The sequence below is a fragment of the Psammomys obesus genome, unplaced genomic scaffold (genome assembly GCF_907164565.1).
Source record: "Psammomys obesus unplaced genomic scaffold, mPsaObe1.curated_primary_1811, whole genome shotgun sequence".
Taxonomy (NCBI): domain Eukaryota; kingdom Metazoa; phylum Chordata; class Mammalia; order Rodentia; family Muridae; genus Psammomys; species Psammomys obesus.
Genome location: NW_026585626.1, coordinates 13,456,987 through 13,474,404, shown reverse-complemented (window position 1 = coordinate 13,474,404; position 17,418 = coordinate 13,456,987).

The window sequence follows — 17,418 nt, the reverse complement described above, 5'->3', positions numbered from 1 at the left end:
TCTTCCTGCTTCTGGGATACCTCACTCAGGAAGATCTTTTCTAGTTCCCATCACTTGCCTGCAAATTTCATGATTTCCTTGTTTTTAATTCCACTGTGTAGATGTATCACAATTTCTATATCCATTCTTCAGTTGAGGGACATCTGGGTTGTTCCAGACTCTGGCTATTACAAATAAAGCTGCTACAAACATGGTTGGGCAAATGTCCTTGCTGTATACTTGAGCATGTTTTGGGATATATGCCTAGGAGTGGTATAGCTGGATCTTGATAAAGCACTATTCCTAACTGTCTGAGAAAGCACCAGGCTGTATAATTTAAGCATAAAGCAGTCAGAGCCTGTGCTTCTTCTCCCGACACTGACTGGAGCCTGCCTCAGCCATATATGGATGTGCAGGGACAACCTGGTGCCCAGCTCTTCACAGCTGCTTGAACCCAGGAGCATGCTGCCACCACTACCTTGGGCTCAGCTAAGGTCAGACTGCCCCCTGCCTAGACACAGTGCCTGTTCCAGGCTGCTCACTAGACTTCATTGTTAGGACCTATGGATGCTGCCCTTAGAACTGATGCAGTAGACTAGGATGCTATAGCACCTGTGACAACAGGTTAGAACCATAAAAAGATCCAGAACCACCTGCATCAGTCACTCCTAAGTTCTGTCTGTTATGTTAAATTCTACTTTTGCCTAAATTCTACCATATAGCTTTTCTCCCTCGTAGACTTGCCCCTCCCCCTCCTGCAGCTGGCCTGCAGGGTTCCAAAGCACTCTCTTCCCTCACTCCCTTCTAAACTTTAAAACTTAAGATGACCGCATGGTATTAAAAAAAGTTAGAAGATTTCTTAGTCATAAGATGCTCAATTCCCATTCAGAAAGTCAAAGAGGATGGATATCGAAGGAGGAAGAAAACAGGGAACAGGACAGGAGCTTACCACAGAGGGCCTCTGAAAGGCTCTACCCTGCAGGGTATCGAGATAGATGTTGAGACTCATAGCCAAATTTTGGTCAGAGTACAGGGAATCTTATGAAAGAAGTGGGAGACAGTAAGACCTGGAGAGGACAGGAGCTCCACAAGGACAGCAACAGATTCTAAAATTCTGGGCACAGGGGTCTTTTCTGAAACTGATATTTGAGCCAAGGACCACTCATGGAGATGGCCTGGAACCCCCTGCACAGAGGTAGCCTATGGCAGTTCAGTATCCAAGTGGCTTCCATAGTAATGGGGACAGGGACTGTCTCTGACAGGAACTGATTGGCCTGCTCTTTGATCACCTTCCCCTGAAGGGGGAGCAGCCTTACCAGGCCACAGAAGAAGACAATGCAGCCTCTCCTGATAAGACCTGATAGACTAGGGTCAGAGGGAAGGGGAGGAAGACCTCCCTTTTCAGTGGACTGGGAGAGGGACATGGGTGAGGAAGAGGGAGGGTGGGATTGTGAAGGGAAGGAAGGAGGAAGGTATACAAAGGAGGGGGATACAAAGTGAATAAACTATAATTAATAAAAATAAAATAATCAATTAAAAAAAGAAAAAAGATTTCTTAGTCATAATTAACTCTCTGTTTATTATTTTAACTCCTTTTAGACTAACAAGGCAACAAGTCTCATTTTAAGTTGGTATGGATTTTTTAATATAAATTCAAAGTTATAGTTTTACACCATGCTGTATATATGATTCAACCCTGGTTCAAACAATTTTTATATGATGCTGAAATTTCAAGGTTATAAAAGTCTATTCAGATTAACAAGGTAATTTAAAATGTATGTCTAATTGCCTATGTCGTTACTAGTTCCCAAGTGGGTGAATAAATGCTGTTTCTCCTGCCACCAGCTGCCTGTTGATCTGGATTTACCACTAGACTTTCTGGCCAATGTCTTTGGTATAATAAATTCAAATATAATTTTGAACTTGTTTATATGTATTAATTTTAATTACATTCATTTGTTTACAACGTTAGAGGTTGGTCATTATGTTCTATCTTCAGTCTCAAAAAGGTTAAAAACCACTGCCTAAGATATATGCTTAGCCTTATTTTCTAAATATAATAAAGCTTTAGACTTTTAAAATAAAGCTATGGACTTTTAATAAAACAAATTATACAGGAAACTGTTATACTCTCTTTATGGACCATGTTTATGACTTTTAAGGTTCAAACTTAACAGATATAAAATGTAAAGTCCTAATATTTGATGGTTAACAAATGCAAATTAATAGTCATTTTATAGATGATCAAGTCCTTTAACATGCTCAAAAATATATTTATAGTCCTTCAGATTCAAACACGGTCTCATTGCCATCTTAACTAATACCTGAGAATTGGTCCCTGGACCCCTGTACATGAGTTGGTAAAAATTATTTTTAAAGCCTTAGAGGAGCCTTCCCGACAGGCTCAGCTACAGCAGAAAACTATGTTCCATGCCTTGGTTGGTGCCCTGAGGCTGTCGGCATTGCCTCCTGCAGAAGAAACAAGAGGTCCTGTGATGCCCCATCTTGCAGTGGTCTAACACAAGTCAACTCAGTCAGGGACCTGTTTCAAATGCAGCCAGGAAGGACACTGGTCCCCAGCTGCCCCAATAAGCTATTCCAGCAGACTGGCCTCTGGAAATGAAAATGCTTCCAAGCAGGCTAGCCCTCTGCATAGATAGCCCTAACCAAAGGATGCACTTCTAGACTTTGAGCTTCTTGGCCTGGCAGAGGACAGATGGCTCCTAGATTCATCAACCTCTGCCACCCTTGCTGAGGCCCAGGGTAATGTTTCAGGTCTGTTTTAACCTCACACTCAGGTCCCATGGTCACATTGCCAACTTCTTGTGGGAGGCTTCATGTGCCTTCTCAGTCTTCATGGGCAAGAGAGCAGGCCTTAAGTCCACTCCTAAAGCTGTCAGGTCTAGACACAGCCTATTTTGCTGACAGACTCAAAAAACAGGTCTCAGATGTAACCTTTTACCATTCCTTTAGCTAAAGGACAATGAATGCTCCCAGCAGTCTCACCTGTCTCACAGTAAATAGATACAAAGGCATAAGGACACAAAGGTTTAAGTTATGAGGATCTAAGAAAGTGTTTGAGGGTCTAAGAAGGTGTTTTAAGGTTGGTAAATGCAAATTATGAAGGTTAGAAAGTCTAAGTGATTCAAGATATCTTAAATAGATAAAATGCTTCATACTTCTTCCCATTGCTATGCTGTATTAACTTCCCAGAGCTTTGACATTAATCCCTGGAGATCTGACTTATTAATCTAACCCTAATAAAAACATTCCACTACATGGTCCACTATCATGGCTCCATGCTGAAAATTTTAAATCTTTGGTTCGTTGTTTAAGTACAGACTTAAAACTTGTTTCTCATCATGCTAAAATTGTATACATCTAGTCTTCTGGAAAGAGAGAAGAGCGTGTCATTCATGTCCTGTAGTTATATTAAAATCAAGATCAAGTGAGCGTTTGGCCCTTCCACTTCACAAAAGGCTTCTGTAGTTCTTAAACTCACCTCAGAAAGTGTTCATGCTTTTAACCCAAGACTATTTCCCAAGCCTAGGACACAAAAACGTATGCCTACTGCCTTTTTCTACAATGTATATTTCAATGCAGACTACAATGGTGATGTCAACATGTCTGAAATTTTATCTCCTTTGTAAATTTAAAAAGGGTCCTTATAATCTACAGAAAATCTATGTGAATCCACCTCTCAGGTCAGTTGGGCTCCAGATAAGCACTGCACCTATTGCCTATCTCAAAAGGTGGATTCCTTCCCCCTTTCCCTAGTTTTGGGACTCCTCTTTCCTGGCTACCTGATCGCTGCACCCATGCACCCAGCACCTTCGGATCGGTGAGTTTCCCTCCATGGTTGGCGTAAATGTTCCTCGTTGATTTGTCCTCAGTGATTGTCCTGGACCTCCCTGGTTTACTGGGAAACAGGCATCTCCAATCACAGCCTTCAAGGCTACTGTTAGCCCTTCTCAATAGACACCTTCCAATGGGTGAATAATCTTTGTCTTTTTACTGACATGTTTTCTCTCCTGCTCAAAAATCCTAGTACTAGGTTGTGACGGATATAAATATGTTTTGTTTTGGTCCTGGGTATAGGATGTGGGACTGATACAGATGGTCCACAGCAGACTATTTGCTTCGTGCACGCTCTGAGAGGAGCTCTTTGCCAGCTGCAAAGAGTTTAAATCTGAGGACTCTGGAAAGAAAATAGATGCCAGAGCCCAGAGAGTGTAGAGCTCCAAGAAAGAACAAGGCTACTGCTGCTGCCCCTTTGCTACTCCTGGTTACTGTTCTGAGAAGAGAAGTTGGAGATCTCCTGAAATGAGGTTTAGACTGAATCCAAGAAGCCCTGTGATCCTAATCAGCTAGAAGCAGCTAAAAGAACTGCAACCCTCACTAACCCTTTCTCTCTCCTACCTGGAGTTGGGGTTTTGGAAGGGACTGGGGTGGAGTGGGAAGAAAAAGATATTAAAAATGTAAATAAAAGAGTTTTTATAAAGTATGCCATGGCTCCTGGGCATCTGCCACATAGACCCTGGCACAGCTCATTATGACCTGTTCTGACAGCATGCACCATCATGTCACTGGCTTTCCTGTACTTTATGGGGATGCCCCAAAGTCTGGCAGAACTGATTTACTTTTCTCTCTTCACCCATGGGAATCAGGCTCTCCTCTGGAGTGTCTCCTAGATAATTTCAGATTCCTACACCTAGTAGCTGCTTTAAGGGCCTCTAAGCTTACAGAGGCAACCAAATTTGGCCTAAGTATTCCTTAGATGACAGATCCAAAATGAGACCTTTTTAAATACTGTCAGCAATCAGGTAAATGGAGGTTCTCTATGTTCTAGTTTTTTCTCTTTTTTCTTCAAACCTTTTGTCTCTGCTCACTCTCCCAAGAGTTTCAAACGTACATCTAAAAGAAATTTTATCCTTAACCCACTTAACTTTGTCTTTGGCCCATATATATGTTTCAGTATCCTGCCAGACCCAGGTGTTTCCTACATCCAAGACAGCACCAAATCAGCTACCTACAACAGTTCCAGCCTGGGCACCAGTCTCAGTCTAACCTCACCGACTGCATCAAGAGGACCTGCACGTTCCCTCCCAGCTGTAAATGTTCTCAGATCCTGAACAGCAAGTACAACAGTCTGCTCTTCCTGGACTTGGCCAACGTTTCAGCCCTTTGCCCTCCCTATTGCTGTCCCAGTATTAGTAGGAGTACCCAAAGATGGTCGATTTCTTTGCCTGTTATTCATTTATTACCAACAAAAGGCTGGAATGGTTTGCCTCAGGGACAAACAGCTCCAGGTTCTCCCAGCATTTCTCAGTCCCTATCTGCTGCTGGGCATGGCTGGCAACCCTGCCTTCACCCTGAACTATCCAGGTCAGGAGCTTCCCCTTCTCTCTCTCTCTTTCTCTCTCTCTCTCTCTCTCTCTCTCTCTCTCTCTCTCCTCTCTCACTTTCTTGCCTGGCAACCAAGAGCTGCTTCATTTATATACTTTAACTTGCCTTACATGAGAAGCAATGCAACATCCTCATTCCTGCCTTGCCACCCTCTCTAGCTTCTCATTTCTTGACTAAACCAAAAAGGAAGAATGTTCTGTTGTACAGGCAATTCAATTGGCCTGCCCTTTGGGGCCATTAGGGTCCTGACAATGCCCTATGTCACTACCTGTGTTCTATGACATCACCTAGGCCAAGTGCTTCAGATATAACTGGTCTGTCACTCCCACCAGCTCTCTCTCTCTCTCCCTCCTCTCCTCTCTCTGCTCTCTCTCCTCTCTTTCTCTCTCTGCTTTTGTTTCTGTGTTGGGGTGTCTCTGCCCCCATCTCCATCTCTCTGTCTGTCTCTGTCTATCTCGGTCTCTGTTTCTCTGTCTTGGTCTCTATTTCTGTCTCTGTTCTCTCTCTCTCTGTTCTCATGGCTCACTCAGGCTCTAACTTTCTTCCATGTTCCTTCCCCCAAATAAATACCTTTCATATCAGATCTGTCATGTGTGTGGCCTATTTTTAAATATATTATAACATCCATCCTTCCAACTCCATGTCTTCTTTATCTCACTGTTAAGAAAACAGGCAGATAAATAGAAAAGACAAATAAGAATAAAACAAAGAAAACTAAAAACAAACTAAAAGAAACAAAGAGTACAAGAATTGCACATGCACGCATACACAAAATCACCACCAAGACAAAGAAAGACACCCCACAAAAACACAAAACTGGAAACCATATTATACAAGAAAAAGACAAGGTTAAAAACAGAATCCCAAACAAAGCAATATGATCAAAACCTTTAAAAAAACTACCTTTTGAGTTCATCTTGTGTTGGTCATGTAGTGCTGTGTGTTTGTATGCTCAGACTCTCTTAGAAAAGAAGTTTTTCCTTTGTCAACAGTTGTTAATAGGAGACAGTTTCCTTGTTGAGGATACGAGCTCTTGTCTGCTTCCCCATCTCAGTGCTAGGACCTCATCTGGATTAGAGGTGTGCAGGCCCCATGCCTGCTGCCAGTCTGTGAGTTCAAATCCACATCAGTCCTGTTCTTTCTGGAGGACACTGTTTCCTTGGCGTGTTCTGTCCCCTTTGCCTCTAACAGTCTCTCCCCCGCCCCATCCACATAGTTCCTTGAGTCCTGATAGGTGGGGTTTGATGAAGACATCTCATTCAAGACTAATTGTTCCAAGGTGTCTCACTCTGCTTATTGTCCAGTTGTGGGCCTTTGTATTAGTTCCTATCTGCTGCAGGTGAAAGCTTCTGTGGTGAAGACTTAATGAGACACTGATCTTATGGGTACAGCAGAATGTCGTTGGAAGACATTTTATTGCTATGTTCCTTTAGCAGAACAATAGCATTTCATTTTCCCCTAGGTCTGTGGCCAATCTAGTCTCAGATTCCTGACCACTTTGGGTTCTGTCCCACAGAGTTGACCTTAGATACATTCAGTCAGTGGGTGGTAGTGCCCACAATGTTTGTGCTACTATTACACTAGCAGATCATGTGGTTGTGTCACAGCTGTAGACTGTGGGGTTTTTTTAGGGTTTGCTTTTCTCTTTTGGTAGCATGCTTCTAGAGCCATGAATATTAATCAGTAAGGGTGAAGGCTCTAGCTAGGCACCAGCTCTACTTCTTTGTATTTAATGAGATAAATAGATGCTGTCAGCAATAGGGCCTTACCACCAGGAAAAATTGTTGCATCTTTATTTCTCCAAGACACAGAGATCTCCTCTGTTCTATTTTTATTGAGGTAGTCTTGATATAGCACTCACATTGGTACTGAACTTTCTACATGGTCAAGGTGTGACTTCAACTCAGGATTCTTCTACCAAAATTTCTTGCCCCCAACAAAATTGTTGAGATTAGAAGCATGTGCCAATACACCTGTATTTTTGTTTTCCAGTAAAATTTTATAGTTTTAACTATACTATTTAGGTCTCCGATTCATCTGAGTTCATATGTGTTTATGCTAAAATTAAGATGCAAATTCACTAGTATTCCATGTGTTGAAAATATTGTCATATTTTGCACTTGGAAGTCCTCCCTAAAGACTTTAACACTGAAGCCGTGGTCTCAGGAAGGTGCAGCTAAGAAAGGCTGTGACTTTTAATAGGACAAGAAAGTGCACATGTGAGTAGTTATCTTTAAGTTACTAATGCTGTTCTATTTATTATTCTACTCTTTGTTCATCCTTTCCTTCTGGAAATGATATGGAAAGTTTTTTCTGCTACACACTCTAGCCACGATGTATCATCTCACCATACAGCATAGTCTCAAAACGGTGGAACCAGCTGATTGTGAACTGAAAATAACAAAGCAATGAGCCATACACACACACACACACACACACACACACACACACACACATTTGTATGTGTATATGCATATATATTTGTATCAGTTAGTGCTTGTTACTGAATAAAAATGAATATATACTATATGCTCTCTTCATAAGGTGACCATTTTAGATATAGTGTTATTGTATAGCATGGTAAAGACTCTATTTTGTTTTCCACTCATTCCTGAGAAACATTGTGGAGAATCAAGTAAACACATATGCAAGCAAGCACGTATATTCTCTTGTGTCAGTGCAGCCTTGGAAGTTTGGATAGATCATTTATTAAACATTCATCTCTTAAAACTTATTTTAGCTTTCCACGAGTTCGTGTTATTATTTAAATTTCAAATGAGAATATAATTAAGTTTGAATTGAATTAATTGATCAACTTGAGAAAAACTGACATTTATGAGATATTAGGTGTTCACGTATAGAATCATGGATAATTTCTCCCTACTTAGTAGTAGCTAGTTTTATAATAACACAAACTAGAGTCATTGGAGAAGAAGGAAGCTCAACTAAGAAAAAGGCTCCATAAGATCTGACTGTAAAGCATTTTCTTTTCTTTTTGAGATATATAATTTTATTTTGAAATTGTAAAATGTGGACATATCTCTAATGCTAAAGTCAATTACAAGTTATACGGTATTACAGAAAATTTTTATTTGGGTTTCTGACATCAATTCATTGAAATCACATTTTTCTCTTATGTATCTTTCTTATTAATTTTTAAAATTTATTTTATTGATTACAGTTTATTCATTTTGTACCTCAGCAGTAACTACCTCCCTCATCCCCTCACAACCAAATCCTCCCTCCCTATCTTCTCCTGTCAGCTAGCATTATAGAAGTGGTTGTGGAGTGTTGGAATGCCCAGCATGTCTGATATCTTCAACTTTATATTTGTTGATATGTTATGGTATCCAGCAGGCCCTGATATTAACGCAGTAGTACTTAGCATACAGTATGTGCATCTTCAGTGGTGTAAGAGAGTCAAGCGGAGCCCAAAAACTACCTATGTATTTTGGGTTCAGTTGTAAGAGAGTATCCAGTATAGCCTGCTAAATAGCAGTTGATGTGGGGTTAGGTGGGGGATATTTAGGATCCAATACCTTGGGGTAAATATGAGGAATGTGTGAGGGTATGCACACTAAGGCCTGATACCTAGAAGTCCATGTGTGGTGTGAAGGGAAGACAAGCTTGGTACAACAAATAGAAATAAATCTGAGATGTGTGTGTATATTTGTGTGAGTTCATGTGTGAGTGTGTGGATGTGTGTGTGCCTATGACACATGCATGCACGAGTGCATGTGTGTTGTTCAGCAGGCCCCAAGAGCTGGCAATGAAGTGTGGTGTCCGGCACCACATTATACCTAGTGTTGTATGTCAAAGCAGGAGGATGCCAGGAGTGGTTGAACCAAACAGAAAATGTGTGTCATTGACAGGAAGTAGAGTGTCCAACAGGGTCTGATGCCTATCACCATATCTCAGTTGATGTTGTGGTTGGAGGGATGTCTAGCAGAGTCTGGTACCTAACCTTGGTGGTGGGAGAGCAGAAGAGGTGTTGAATAGGTGTTGTTCCAGGCCTGATCCCTAGAGAATTCTGTCATGTGGGTAAGGGTGATCTTCCTAACTCTAGATCAGCAATGTATGGAAGGCGTTAACAGGGGGAGGGGTATGCCTATCACATGGAAGTTTGTAGGGATCAGACTCTGCTGCTCACCCCATCCCACTGTCCCTGATGTTACAGTGGTATCATCAGATGCAAGTGGACATACCCTCTCCAGTCCACATAATGTGGTAGATATCACGCTCATCACACCATACATCAAACCAACAGCCTCCCACCCCACAGCCACACAATATACACTGCTCTTCATCATGCCCAGTTAGACCCCTTGATGCTGCAGATAAAATGGAAGTCATCAGGCCCTGCAAAACATCTCCCCAACACACCATCCACAACATATAAACTCACAGTTCTCAATATCAGGGCAAGACTGATCCTCCTCCCTCTGTTACTGCTGCCTACATCCACTGCTAGGTACCTGGCCCTGTGGGACACTTAAAGCCACACACATATTATGCACCAGCCATTCTTCAACTCACATGTTGCACCTCCTGTAAGGCTCTGAGACATGGCCCACCTCCTCCACATCCACCCAAAACACACAGTAGTTTTCAGAATTTGCTGAACACATCCCTGGCTTTTGCCCCTTCTAAACTTCTGATATCAGGCCCTGATGCCCACACCCTTGATTCCATGAATATAAAGGAGTAGTCATCGGCCTGCTTAACGTCCCTATCCTGGCTGCCACATCCACACATGTGCTGACACTTACAATGGGTGTTTCTCAGGCCATTTTCTCCTGAAAATTTTCTCTTTCTTCTATCCTCGACCTCAACTCCCATCCATAGACACTGCTTAGCATCAGACACTTCATATCATTTGCTCTGCTTCCACCCAGCATGCCCTGCAAGGCTGTGGCAGGGGATTGTCTAGTATGGCCCTTAGTTTAGCAGGGTGGTCTGGGGGGGAATAAGATGGCCTTCATGTCCAATAGGGCCTGAGTAGAGGCTCAGTATGTGGAGTTGCCAGGTTGCTCTAAAAACAGTTGGCACCAGTATATGTAGAGCTGCATGGTTGGTAAGCAGCAAGCCTGACATAGAGGAAGGTAAATGGGGCTTTGAGGGGAAGTGCTCAGCCAGTTCTAACATGAGCACGTGCACCTGCATTTGAGCAGGTGGTCAAGGGAGGGGACTTCAAGCAGGGCCTTTTGCTGCCAATGGTGTTTGAGAGAGCTGCTGGAAGACATGTGTTAAATCTTGACTCACTGGTGCATGTTGAATTAGGGTGAGGAGAGAAGCATCCAGACCTGTGTGTGGAGTTTTGGAATATGTGTGCCTATGAGTGGATAAAATCTCAGTCCAGGCCTAGTCTCTACAGGTTTACATGGTATATGCTGTAAGTCTCCACCCTGGCCTGACACACAGCCATGTTGGGGCTGTGAAGTGTCTAGCTCAGCCTGCTGCCTTGCAGCCTTTGTGGGGCAGCAGGAGGGTGGTGTCTCTTCCATGGTTTGATAACTAGCAGTGTGTATGGAGAAGTGATGAGGCCTAGGCTTTCTGGTCTCCAGGAGCAGCAGCTGGAAACTCACAAGCTACAGCACGTACCATGTCTTTCTCATGCTCACTCTCATCCTTCTACTGTGCTGAGGAATTTGGGAGTCAAAAGCAAACCAAACAGTCAGAGCTGGAAGTGACCACCCAGCCTTGGGTAGTGACCCTTCTGTTCCTATCCCATATCTTCATGTAGTAATCTTGGGAAGGGTTAAGGGCATGGCCTGGAGAGAACAGGGGTGGTAGAGAGCACCTCTGCCAGTCTGCCAGGATGTTCCCTTGGTGCTGCTAGGCACTGCACCGCTATCTTGGCTATGGACAGGGATTTGTGGCTCCAGGATGTGGCAGGGGCCAGGCTCCCTCTAGATGCCCTAAAGAAGTGTCTGCTCAAGCAAGAATCCAACTTCTGTTTTTCTCATTTTGTGGCCTCAGAGCTCCCATATACACAGTCCATCTTCTGTGTGCTAACTTGCTAGGGAATGTTCCTATTGACAATGTCATTGTTATGTAAGTTTCTTCTGTCACTTTGACATGAATGTTATGCAGTTTGGCTTTTGGAACTTCAGCTGTAACATTGGTGGTGTTCATTTATCAGTAGCTTTCCAGTTGTTTGCTTTTCCATACCTGACCTGTGTCCATTTGTGGACAGACCATTTTCTCTGCCTTGATTTCCTTAGGTGCCCTTGACAAAATTACCTAGTGTGATTGAGGTGAGTCTAGTGCTGGGCTTTTGGTAGGTTTTATGTGTCCAGTCTCTGCTATTCCTTCTAACACTTTCTGTATCTATATGGGTTTGTGTGGAGTGTTGGACGAAGAAGTACAGGGTCTTGATGAATCTCTTCTGACCCCTGCCATCTCTTCTAGGTTTAGGCCATGCTGTCTGTTACATTTGATATTTGGTCATCAGTCTGGATTTGGCTGAGACTGTAGATGAGGTTCAAAGTTCTCTCAGGTTAAGAAGAGCAACTATGGGATATGTCTTTGGATTTCAATCAGTCAAGTATCAAATGTTGTAAATGCAAATTTATGTAAATTATATTAAATATCTCAGAACGTAAGTAGAATCCTTTAGTGTGTGATGATCTAACCAGATGACTTCCAGTTCACCATCTGCATGTTAATGGTAGTCTGAGACAAGGGATAATGGACACTGCACTTCTCAAGAGATCAAAATTTTAGAGGCCAAAAGAGATGCAAGATGAATATTCACTTCCCAAGGCTCCAGTGAGACATTATTTCATCTGCTCAGGCAGCTTTCAGGGAACTTTTTTGAGGATAAATAGACATAAGTGACTTTCTGTAGTGTTGCAATCTGGGCAATATTAAAATGGGGTAGGGAATCAACATTAACACATCTACTGGGAGGCTTTCCCAAGGGGTCCTCCTGTTATCCTCAGATCTTGTTGAGAAGGGCGGATGCTGGGGGATGAAGGAATAGAATCTGTTTCTTTGTCCTTCACAATGTGTCCTACTGAGGTTGTGTGGAGCATCTGCCCTCCTCTAGAGCACAGGCAATGATATGCTAGTCTCCTTTTCGGGCAGGAGGTTCTGAGGTGCTCTTAGGAGCACCTTGGGGGCAAGTTTGGAAGGGTTGCCCCCATTCTGCTTCCAGCACATGATGGTAGGCATGCTCAGGTTCTTGTTTCCCTTGTTCCTTGACCCATTCTCATTGTGTATGTGGTGTTCAGGCAGCCAGGTCAATGTGGAATGTGCAGGCTCACTCATTGTCCTCACATGAGGAAGAGAGGTGAGATCACGTGCTGGGGACATGGCAACACCGCCCTGCATGGACTTAACAGGATGGTCAGTGTGGTCCTTCAGTGACTCATGTTTTAGAATTATATACATGCCTTTGATGTTATTGAATTTTTTCTCACAAATTCAGTCATGAATATCTTTGCGACGGTAGTCCATGCCCCACACAGCCACCACAATGCTGGGAGTTGGGCTGTTACAGTGTGTTGCTGAGGATGATGGGAGTTTCCAAAATTCTTCCCTGTCCTTGAGCCACTGGTGCTGCCTAATGTCACCTATCTTTGGCCTCTGCCCAGGCTCCATAGTGAACAACTGCACAATGAGGTTTGCGATGTTTTCTGAAAGTGTGGCAGGAATGAAGAGCATGGGACTCAGCATCTCCTCCTTCATGTCTGAATAGGTGTAGGCATTGAATGGGAACCGGCCTGTCACAATTGCATATAAAACCACTCCCATGCTCATCTGTGTAGCCCTGATTGTCCTGGAACTCCTCCCTCTGTAGAACTGGCTGGATGTGAAGTCACAGAGTTACACTTGTGTCTGCTTCCTGGGTGCTGGCATTAAAGACACTTGCCATCAATGCCTGCCAAGGTGGTGGATTCTTAAAATTCCCTGGATTTTTGTTTCAGACTATTAGTTCTTTGAAAGCCGGTATCCCTTTATAGCCTCTTGATGCTCCATTTAGTGGTGATAAAAAGTCAAAAGTGAACAGGTGTTGACGATGACTGAGGATGGACTAGAAACAGAGACTGAGCCCTAGATCTGACCTTCAGGAAACAAGCATGTTTTCACTAGTGAAAGTGGACCTAGCAATGAAAAGGATGGGAGATGTAGTCTCCCTGGCATGTCACTGGAAAAATTCACAGAGCAAGCAAAATCTCCTCCTCTAACCTTAAGTAGTACACAGAATCTCAAACCCCACAATCCACATGAGACGAAATTCACTATAGAGCAGCCACCCGTCACACGACTTTAACCTGACCAATGAGGGAGTCCTGATTGGCTACAATCTCATTGGTTCAGTTCTGTACACATGACCAATCAGGGTCCAGATCAGGATGCTCAGCGCGAGGAGGGTAGCTGAGAGACAGTTGGTGCTCACCTTGTGATGTTGAAGGCAGCAAAGTCTTCACTTCAAGGACACCAGTGACAGAGACACTGTGCAGTCAGTGCACGGCGCCGAGTTTGGGAAAGAAAGGAGTTCCTGATCTACTCAAACAACACCAGGTACAGCCTCGTTGGCTGCTCTCTTCTTTCATCACTATACTGCTTTCATGGCACCCACAATGGGCTCTTCATTTGTCAGAAACACTTTGAATTGGGGATCAGGCCTTTGGCCCTTGTTTCTACTGGCCGGATAATGGGGAGCCCCAAGTCTGGATTGTGAACCTCCTAGGACTCAGTGCGGCACTCTAGAGTCGAGAGTGTCTGTGGTGGCTGAGGCGCTCAGGCCACTGATGAGGGCTGTATGAGACATTGATGGATCGACAGGTTTATCACAATTTCATCATCCAGTATTTTGTCTCTGTATTCCTTTAGCAGAATAGTAGCTGTAGGCTTTTCCATTGGCCTGTCAGCTATCTACTGTCAATGTCTTGGTCACTTTAGCAGTGTCAGCTATGGCTTGCATGTCCTGGACTGGGCTTTAAATCCAATCACAAAGTGGTTGGTTACTGCCATAGTATTTGTGCTACTATCGTACCACTCTGCTATGCAGGCAGGTCAGTGCTGTCCCAAAGTTTATAGCCGGGTGACATGGATGATTATCTTTCTCCTCCAGTAGAACGCAGAGTACATAACAGTACCACTAACGTTAGTCAGTAGGGGTGAAGCTTCAAGTTAGGCACTGGCTCAACTTCTCCTTGTGGGTTGACATACAGAAGCATTGTCTTCAGCCATAGGACATAACGATTTTTTTTTTTTTTTTGCAGAATAACCAATAGTCTTAGCAATATACGAGCTTTGCGGTTTTTCTTGGGACCTTTTTGGGCAACTACCCAACAAAATATAACCCAGTCTTAACACTGAACCAGAGCTTTTTCCCTTGAGTTCTTTTTCAGTGAACATTTATGTTTCTCATTATTGAGCCACCTTGGTATTTAGATGTTCAGTTTTGATAGGTTACACAAATTTGGCAAATTGCCTACATGTTTCAGTTTTACAGTTCTTACCAGCATAGGTTTTTAAAACTACTAATCTTTTTTGCTGTGACTGCAAGTACATTTGGCTATACACTTGTTCTGTGTCTTCTCCCAATTGATTACTTTGTCATTTTTGTTCTTCCATTTTGTTAACCCAGCATTTTGTTCCTTTTCAATTTCCTTTGTTGTCTATATGCTTAGGTTCAGTTCTCATCTTCAGTATGTTTTCTAGGTACTTCTTATTTTTTTTCCTTTTTATTTTTATTTTTTATTTATTACAATGTATTCACTTTGTATCCCAGCTGTAACCCCTTCCCTAATTCCCTTCTAATCCCACCCTCCCTCCTTCATCTCCTCCCATGTCCCTATCCAAGTCCACTGATAGTGGAGGTCCTCCTCCCCTTCCTTCTGACCCTAGCCTATCAGGTCTCATCAGGACTGGCTGCATTGTCTTCCTCTATGACCTGGAAAAGCTACACCCCCCACTCAGGGGTAGGTGATCAAAGAGCCAAGCACTGAGTTCATGTCACAGACAACCCCTGTTCCCTTTATTAGGGAACACACTTGGAGACTGAGGTGCCATGGGCTTATATCTGTGTGGGGATTCTAGGTTATCTCCATGAGTGGTCCTTAGCTCAAGCATCAGTTTCAGAAAAGACCCCTGTGCCCAGACTTTTAGAATTTGTTGCTGTCCTTGTGGAGCTCCTGTCCTCTCCAGGTCTTACTATCTCCCACTTCTTTCATAAGATTCCCTGTACTCTGCCCAAAGTTTAGCTATGATTCTCAGCATCTGCTTCAATACACTGCTGGTTAGAGTCTTTCAGAGACGCTCTGTGGTAGGCTCCTTTCCTGTTCACCGATTTTCCCCTCTTACAAGTTATATCCCATTTGCCTTTCTGAGTGAGTATTGATCATCTTACCCAGGGTCCTCCTCCTTGCTTAGCTTCTTTAGGTATACATATTTTAGTATTATATCTTGTATATCTAATAACCACTTATGAGTGAGTATATACCATGTGTGACTTTTTGTTTCTGGGATATTTCACTCAGGAAGATCTTTTCTAGTCCCACCATTTGCATGCAAATTTCATAATTTCCTTGTTTTTAATTGCTGAGTAGTATTCCATTGTTTAAATGTACCACAATTTCTGTATCTGTTCTTCATTTGTTCCTCTGTGTTGTTTCCAGATTCTGGCTACCATGAATAAAGCTGCTACAATCATGGTTGAGCTAATGTCCTTATTGTATACTTGTACATGTCTTGGGTATACACCTAGGAGTGGTATAGCTTGATCTTGAGGTAGCACTATTCCTAAATAGTGAGAAATCACCATATTGATTTCCAAAGTGGTTGTATAAGTTTATATTCCCACCAGCAATGGAGGCAGGTTCCTTTGTCATCTTCTCCAGTATGTGTTGTCACTTGAATTTTTGATCTTAGCCATTCTGATGGGTGTGAGGTGAAATCTCAGGGTCGTTTTGATATCCATTTAACTGAGGACTATGGTCATTGAACAGTTCTTTAACTGTTTTATTGAAATTCCTCTAATGAGAATTATCTGTTTACCTCTGTACCTCATTTTTTAATTTGATTACTTGATGTGTTGCTGTTTAACTTCAAGTGTTCTTTATATGTTCTGAATATTAGCCCACTGTTAGATGTAGGGTTGGTAAAGATCCTTTCCCAGTCTATAGGCTGTTGTTTTGTTCTTATTACAGTGTCTTTTGCTTTACAGAAGCTTTCAGTTTCTTGAAGTCCCATTTATTGATTGTTGATCTTAGACCCTGTGCTGTTGGTGTTCTGTTCTGGAAGTTGTCTCCTGTGCCAATGAGTTCAAGGCTTTTTCCTACTTTTTCTTCTAACAGGTTTATTGTGTCTGGTTTTATGTTGAGGTCTTTGATCCACCTGGCTTCAGTTTTGTGCAGGATGATAAATATGGGTTTGTTTGTATTTTTCTACATGTAGACATACAGTTAGACCAGCACCATTTTTCAAAGATATTGTCTTTTTTTTTTTTTCCATTGTATGGTTTTGGCTTCTATGTCAAAAATGAAGTATCTGTAGGTGTGTGGGTTTATTTCAGGGTCTTCTATTCCATTGAGCCTCCAGCCTGTTTCTCTGTCAATTTCATGTAGTTTTTATTACTATTGGTCTATAATACAGCTTGAGATCAGTGATGGAGATATGTCTAGACGATCTGTTGATGTACAAAATTGTTTTAGCAAATATTGTTTTTTTTCCATATGAAATTGAGAATTGTTCTTTCAAGTTCTATAAAGGGTTGTGCTAGTATTTTGATGGGATTTGCATTGAATCAGTAGATTGCTTTTGACAGGATGACCATTTTCACTATGTTAATTTTTCTGATCCATGGTACTGGGAGATCTTTCCTTCTTCTGATGTCTTCTTCAATTTCTTTCTTCAGAGACTTGAAGGGTTTTTTTTTTTTTTTCAAATGGGTCTTTCACAGCAAGGTACTTCACGCTATTTGTGGCTATTGTGAAGAATGTAGTTTCCCTAATTCCTTTTTCAGCCCTTTTGTCTTTTGTATACAGGAGGGCTACTGATTTTTTTTGAGTTAATTTTGTT